This window comes from Macaca mulatta, chromosome 3, assembly GCF_049350105.2.
Source record: "Macaca mulatta isolate MMU2019108-1 chromosome 3, T2T-MMU8v2.0, whole genome shotgun sequence".
NCBI lineage: Eukaryota > Metazoa > Chordata > Mammalia > Primates > Cercopithecidae > Macaca > Macaca mulatta.
Window position 1 is genome coordinate 100,066,790 of NC_133408.1, and position 8,144 is coordinate 100,074,933.

Sequence of the window (8,144 nt, forward strand, 5' to 3'; positions counted from 1 at the left end):
ATCTTAGGCCATGCCTCAGACCTAGGGAATTAAAACCTGCATTTAAATGACATACCTGGATGATGTGTACACACATGAAAGTCTGAGAAGCACTGCCCTATGCTTTGGAAGTCATTTTTTCAGATTTACAGTCACAGGCTTTTGTCTGTGATTACAAGGACCTAATTAGAAAGTACCCTAGAAGCCTTGCAGTACCAAAGCAAACGTTTAAACTCTTCCCATGTGTTATGTCAAGATGCTGATTAGTACATCAAATGAGCAGCCTTCACCAAACAGCTTCATAATCCATGGGAAAAGAGATCCAGTGTGCACATTTCAGGGTAAGTTCAGTGGAAGCCAAGGGGACAATTTGCTCTAGGGATGACCCTGGTGTGACCCTGTGATTCAGACCGAAGATAAGCCTCCAAATCCATTCCCTGGATCAGCTGTTCAAAGGGGATTTGTCTCCTGGGTTATAATTGGTCTCCCGCTTGTATTTTGAGCAGGTGCTTCAGGGGAAAGGGAAACTTTGTTTTACTTATTTAAGCAGTTGAATAAAGGAAGCATCTCTTTGGGAAAGGAGATAGACAAGAATTGTTTCTGGCATGGTAATTGGGTAGAGTAAGCTGGAAGAGGTGGGGGTAGAAGAGAAAGTGGTGGAGAGAGAAATGGAAAACAAGACTTGGGTGGAGAAGAAAACTCTCACCAAAGTATAACAGCTGCTGGATCACTCAAAAAACAGTATTGTTTTACTTCAAAGCCAAGTTCAATTCTGCATTCTGAAAATGAAGGAATGCAAGGTACACACAAGGTAGATAACTGGGGGCAAAGATGTGAGACACCATAGCCTCTAGATGTAAGATATTCCTTAGGAAACACTGCAACATGGGTGAAGCCAGCCTCCTGGCACCCTCTAGAGTGTGCACGACCAACCGGCAGTCTCGTCCTTGGTTCACTCAGTCGTGGGTTTTACTAGAACAAGACTACAGTCCATTTTAATGTATGCTAAAAGATATAAGAGAGGCATTCAATGCAAATATTAACCTGGACTAGTATTTAATGCCAGTCTCCAATGCATTCTTCCCACCGAAAATCTGTCGGTAATTTTAGAGGGAACTTACGGGAATCATTTTAACCCAGCAAATAAATAAAAAGACTTGCTGCCTGCAGTTTATTGTGACAGTCAGGGCTTCCCTGTACAGTGAGATAGATGTGCACTGCTCAACCCCAGGCACTCTTTAGAGCTGTGTACTACACAATCCGTAAAAGCAAACATGGCTGCCCTGGGGACGGAAAAAAATAAAAACAAAGGGGATTAAGACAAGGTACCTACAGTCAAGAATTTACCATTTAGTATAAAAATAAATAGCTAAAACCTCCATCTAGGAGAAACTCTCAAATTTCTATGACCAGCTTTGCAGAGGCTACTGTCGCCAGGAGTCCTGGTACTATCAGCCATGGACAACCCCACCATGTTCTTCGACCTTACTGTCGGCAGCGAGCCCTCGGACCACGTCTCCTTCGAGCTGTTTGCAGAAAAGATTCCAAAGACAGCAGAAAACATTTGTGCTCTGAGCACTGAAGAGAAAGGATTTGGTTATAAGGGTCCCTGCTCTCACAGAATTATTCCAGGGTTTATGTGTCAGGGTGGTGACTTCACACACTGTAATGGCACTGGTGGCAAGTCCATCTACGGGGAGAAATTTGAAGATGAGAACATTATCCTGAAGCATCCAGGTCTCGGTATCTTGTCCATGGCAAATTCCGGACCCAATACAAACTATTCCCAGTTTTTCATCTGCACTGCCAAGACGGGGTGGTTGGATGGCAAGCATGTAGTCTTTGGCAAGGTGAAAGAAGGCATGAATATTGTGGAGGCCATGGAGCTCTTTGGATCCAGGAATGTCAAGACCAGCAAGAAGACCACCATAGATGACTGTGGACAGCTCTGGTAAGTTTGACTTGTGTTTTACCTTAACCACCAGACCATTCCTTCTGTAGCTCGGGAGAGCACCCCTCCACCCCATTTGCTGGAAGTATCCTAGAATCTTTGTGCTTCCACTGCAGTTCCCTTTGGGTTCCATGTTTTCTTCATCCCCTTCCATACCTAGCTGGATTGCAGAGTTAAGTTTATGATTATGAAATAAAAACTAATTAACTATTGTCTGTCCTTGTTTGAGTTAGGGCATTGGTGTAGGCCTTACTTGAAACAGAAACAGGTTACTTCTGAAACATCACTTACATGCTTGCTTAATTCTACATAGTACTTAGTTTTTTTTTACTTTCCAGACCCAGGAAGTCTCAATGTTATTTGTTGAGTGGAATATTGAAAATGTAGGCAGGGGCTGGGCATGGTGGCTCACAACCTGTAATCCCAAAGCTTTTGGAACCTGAGGCAGAAGATCACTTGAGGATACGAGTTGATATCAGCCTGAGCAACATAGTGAGACCCTGTCTCTACAAAAAATAATTAGCCCGGCCTGGTGGTGCATGCCTGTAGGCCTAGCTAATCAGGAGGCTGATATGGTAGGATTGCTTGAGCCCAGGAGTTAAGGCTGTGGTGAGCTATGATCATGCCACTACACTCCAGCCTAGGTGGCAAAGTGAGACTCTGTCTCTTAAAGGTAGGCAGGGGCAGGAAAAACAAGGAGCCAGAAATTAGAGGTTGGACCAGTCTCAATGAGTTCATGCATTTAGAGGTGTTCTTCAAGGTGACTAGTGTCACAAACTGAGAAATCTGTTATGACTCATTTTCTGTAACAAAGCTAAACTTGAACACTGCTGGTATTCCTTGAGGGAAGGATATTGGGCTTTAGGCTCTATGGGGAAGGGTCCTGGGCCCTTTAAGTTATTTGAGTTGGAGGATGTAGGTCAAGTTTATACATCTTTTAATTATGGTGGAATTCCTAGGTAGAGTCTGAAAAGCCAGATGCTGTAGTCAGTCTTCCTGCAGAGGATTAAGGCCCAGACCACATGCAGTGCCTAGTTACTGCTTCTAGCATATAGAGCCTCTCTCTAACTTTGGTTATGGAGACTTTAAGATCTTGCCAACCTGCCAAATCTGAGCCAAAAGATCTGGTCAAAGCGATTCCCTTCCCTTAATTGAGGACTTCGTTTCTCATGAAATTAAATGTACAGTGCTGGCAAGTAGATGTACAGGCTGAAATATACATATCAGAGGACAATCTAAGCTGAGAAAATGCCACCACTACCCACCTTAATTGCCCTCTAAAGTTCTTAACCCAGCAATCAAGTTTGCCTATCCTGAAGATGTGAGATTTGATCACTTGGTGTGTTTTGCAAATTTTTGTTTTACTGTCTGCCTGGTTCCTTCTACATGAATTACTGATGCAACCCCCTCTACCACCACCACCACTTGTTCATCTTAGTCCTGTATATTGTCTGGTTACATATCCCTGGGTGACATCATTCAATGTCTTAATGTACTTTAGCTCAGGCCTGAGCACAACATGGAAATAAATATTCTTTCATTATCAAAAAAATTTTTTTAAATGTCTATGACCTCTGAAAATGAAAACCAGAAAGTTTAAGATCCATTTATCTCCATATAATGTACATAAAAGTTATTTGGGGATTCCTGGACCATTTTCTAATATGATTTTAATTGGATATTTCACAATCCTGTTATTTTTTAATTGCCTGTTTGCTTAAAATTTATCACCTAGATCTTCATGACTATTTTTAGCTTTCTTGTGAATAATGAGATTATTGGGAGGAGCCAAAAACACATGCATATACTTTGTTAATTGAACAATACACAGATGGCAGCCATCTGACAATTCCATTATTCAATCTTTTTAAAAAGGAAAAAGCTGACTTTGTTTTTGTATATCTTTTTCTAATTCAATCTAATGATGATCAATTTAAATTTCTAGCCTACAGGCATACAAATTTTGAAACAACAAATATTAGGACTTTGAAAGCTGTCAGTTCATTATGATCATAAACTTATTTTTAAAACTGTTTATTCTTAAAAACATTTTATTCTGAAATATTTTTTCTTAAATACTTTTATTCTTAAAATATATGTCCCTACCTCACACCATATGCAAAGATTAATACAGCATGAATCATAGATCTACAAATAAGAATTAAAACTATACAACCTTCCTAGAAAAAACATAGGTATAAATCTTCATAACTTTGGATTAGCAATAGTTTCTTAGATGTGATCCCAACAGCACAAATGACAAAATAAAAAATAAATTAATTAGACTTTATTAAAATTAAAAACTTTTGTGCTTCAGAAAACATCATTAAGAAAATAAAAAGACAACTCACAGAATGGGAGAACATGTTTTGAATCATATGTTTGATAAGGTACTTGTCTCCAGAATATATAAAAACCTCTTAAAACTCAACAATGAAAGGACAAATAACTCAACTAAAAAATGGGCAAAGAATTTGAATAGAATTCCTCCAAAGAAGATACACAATTTGGCCAATAAGCACATGAAAAGATGCTCAATATCATTGGTCATTAGGAAAATGCAAATCAGAACTACGGTGAAATTTCATGTACATTAGGATGGCTATAATAAAAAAAGGTGGACAATAACAAGTCTCAGTAAAGATATGAAAAAGTTGGAATACTCATGCATTGCTAGTGAGATTGTGAAATAGTACAGTCACTTGGGAAAACAGGCTGGCAGTTTCTCAGAAAAGTTCCTCACAAGATTAAATGTAGTTCCCAAATGACCCATTCCAGTTCTAGGTATATTCCCAAGAGAATTGAAAACATATTTCCACACAAAAAACTTGTATGCAAATGTCCACAGCAGCATTATTTATGATAGCTAAGACATGAAAACAATGTGTATGTCTACCAACTGATGAATGGATAAACAAAATGTAACCTACCTATATAAAAGAATATTAATTGAAGTTTTGATACATGCTACAACATGGATGAACCTTGTAGACATTGTGTTAAATGCAAGAAGTCAGACACAAAGAGCGACATATTACATGATTCCATTTCCATAAGATGTCCAGAACAGGCAAATCTATGGAGACACAAAACAGAATGAGTGACTGCCAGAGACTACAGAGATGTGAGAAGGAAAAATCACTGCTGACAGGTACCTTTTTGAGGTGATGAAAATGTTCTGTAATTAAGTAGTGATGACAATTCAACATGTGAATATATTTTTTAAAACCCACTGAATTATGTACTTTAAAAGAATGAATTTTATGTTAGGTGAGTAATATTTCAATAAAGCTGTTATTTTTTTAAACTATGTATACGTTTCAGAAAAACAAAAACTAGAATGGGAAAAATTTACTCCAATTCTAACACTACAAAATTTATTTTCTAAAAGAAATATTTTTCTTTTATAAAAATGAAACAACTGAAGAGACTGTGTAATTTGTCAATTTATAGTACAAAAATGATCTGGTAACTCCACAAACCACTCAACTAAACTGTACATGGAAATGTTGCATCCGGTAGACCCTGAGGGTCCTTGCCCCAGACTTCAGCACACATTAAAATGAAGCTTCCTAGCCCAGGCACGGTGGCTCATGCCTGTAATCCCAGCACTTTCCGAGGCCGAGGCAGGTGGATCACAAAGTCAAGAGATCAAGACCATGCTGGCCAACATGATGAAACCCCGTCTCTACTAAAAATACAAAAATTAGCTGGGCGTGGTGGCACACACCTGTAGTCCTAGCTACAGGGGAGGCTGAGGCAGGAGAATCGCTTAAACTCAGGAGGTGGAGGTTTCAGTGAGCCGAGATCTTGTCACTGCACTCCAGCCTGGTGACAGAGTGAGATTCTGTCTCAAAAAAAAAAAAGAAGAAGAAGAAGCTTCCCCAAAAATGCACTTACACACTGAAAGATCAAGAAGAGTCATGATATCTACAATTTATTCACATATTCTTCAGCAATAACAACAATATTAATAAATATCAGTATGTATATATAGAGAAAATAAATATGGCAATAGTGACTAGTGAATCTGGGTTATGGGTATACAGTAACTCATTACATTATTCATGCAGACTTTCTCTAAATTTGAGTTTTGCTTTTAAGATAAAAAGTGCAAAAAGTAATAAGGTGGATTATATACAGTGACTCTCATTTGAGGGAGCCTAAAGCAGGGTCTCTCGAATTTACTATGTGTATCCACCTGTTACCTGAGAAATTAAGTGGGGAGGTGGCAAGGGGCAGTAAAAGGAGGGTCCACGCCAATATCATCTTCCCATTCCTGGTTTCTGATGTGTGTTTCTTGGTGATCAGTGGCATTTGAAGAAGAAAACATATCCCACCCTAGCTAGTAACTTAGGAGGGGCCCAGTCCTCACTCTCCAACAATTAAGGCACCAATCTGGAGTGCTGTCATATGTGCTTGCATTCAAGTTTCTTCTCTTGTTCCTTTATTCCAAAATTATGTTTTAAGCAGTTAATCTAATTTATACAAAATTTATTCCTATATACATAAGAAAAAAACTGAAAGGATACCCACTAAACTGGCAGGGGAGAAGGGGTGAAGAGGGATTTCTACTTTTTACTTCAAGTATTTACACATTCTGTGTTGTTTTTATGTGCTTCAATATTCATCATGAACATGAACTAGTTTTATAATATTTTTGAACCTGAATCTCTGGCAAACCGTTTTATAATTTTTTTAAAAAATGATTGCTCAAGTGGGATGGAATTTTACAATCTCTATTAATTTACTTTAAAGTATTTCAACAAAGGGAAATATTAGCTAAATGTGGCCAAATCTTGGTAACTATTCAATCTGGATGAGGGATATATGGCCATATTGTACTCTCTATGTATATTTTAATTTTTTATACTGAATATTATTTAAAGGACCATTGTAAAAAAATGTTTAAAGGCAGGAGAATTAAGAGAATAAAAGTTGAATTCATCCACAAAATTATATGAACAATAATTTTGCTTTTTTTTTTGAGACAAGGTCTTGCTCTATTGCGCAGGCTGGAGTGCAGTGGCACAATCACAGCTCACTGCAGGCTCAACTTCCCAGGCTCAAGTGATCCTCCCACTTTAGCCTCCTGAGTAGCTGGGACTATAGGTGCGCACCATCACACTTGGCTAATTTTTAAATTTTTGATAGAAATGGGGTCTCACTCTGTTGCCCAGGCTGGTCTCAAACTCCTGGGCTCAAGCAATCCTCCTGCCTTGGCCTCCCAAAGGGCTGGGATTTTGGCATGAGCCACCATGCCCAGCCTTGCTGTCTATTTTTGAAAAGCATTTAAGGGTATTGGAAAATGCTTATTCAATACCAAGCGGTGACAAACTTTCTGTAAAGGACCAGATGGTAAATATTTTAGGCTTTATAGTGCTATAGTGATATGGTCTGGCTCTGTGTCCCCACCCAAATCTCATCTTCAATTGTAATCCAAATTGTAATCCCCACATGTTGGGGGAGGGACCTCATGGGAGGTGACTGAATCATGGGGGCGTTTCCCCCATGCTGTTCTCCTGATAGTGAGTTCTCACAAGATCAGATGGTTTTGTGAGGGGCTTTCCCCCTTTGCTCTTTACCCCCTTTACCTCATTCTTCTCTCTCCTGCCACCTTGTGAAGAAGGACATGTTTGCCTCCCCTTCTGCCATGATTTTAAGTTTCCTGAAGCCTCCCCAGCCCTGTGGAACTGTAAGTCAATTAAACTTCTTTCCTTTATAAATTACTCAGTCTCAGGTATGTCCTTACAGCAGAGAATGTGAGAATGGACTAATACATACAGTCTCTGCCACAACTGCTTAATTCTTCCACTGTGCTGCAAAAACAGCCCCAGAAAATATATAAATGAATACACATGACTGTGTTCCAATAAAACTTTATTGATGGGAACGGAAATTTGAATTTTATGTAATTTTCACATGTCAGGAAATGTCATTCTTTTTTTCAACCATTTAAAACTGTGAAACCATTCTTAGCTTACAGGCAATACAGGCCCACAGAATGTGGACTGGATTTGGTCCACAAGCCATATTTTGCCAGCCTCTGCTCCCATCTGAAAACATGTATCGTTTATACAATGCAAAAGTGTATATTTAATTTTTCTCTATCAAAAAATATGAAGAGGAGTTAAACCCTTAAATAGTAATTATCTCTGGGTGATGGGGTTATAGATGATTTTTATTTTCCTCATTACATTTTTCAACGATTTCC

General features: G+C 38.7%; 1 pseudogene; it reads left to right on the forward strand.

The window, feature by feature from the left end:
• Positions 1-1,436: 1,436 nt before the first annotated feature.
• LOC701990 (peptidyl-prolyl cis-trans isomerase A pseudogene) lies at positions 1,437-1,934 on the forward strand (annotated as a pseudogene).
• Positions 1,935-8,144: the final 6,210 nt, after the last annotated feature.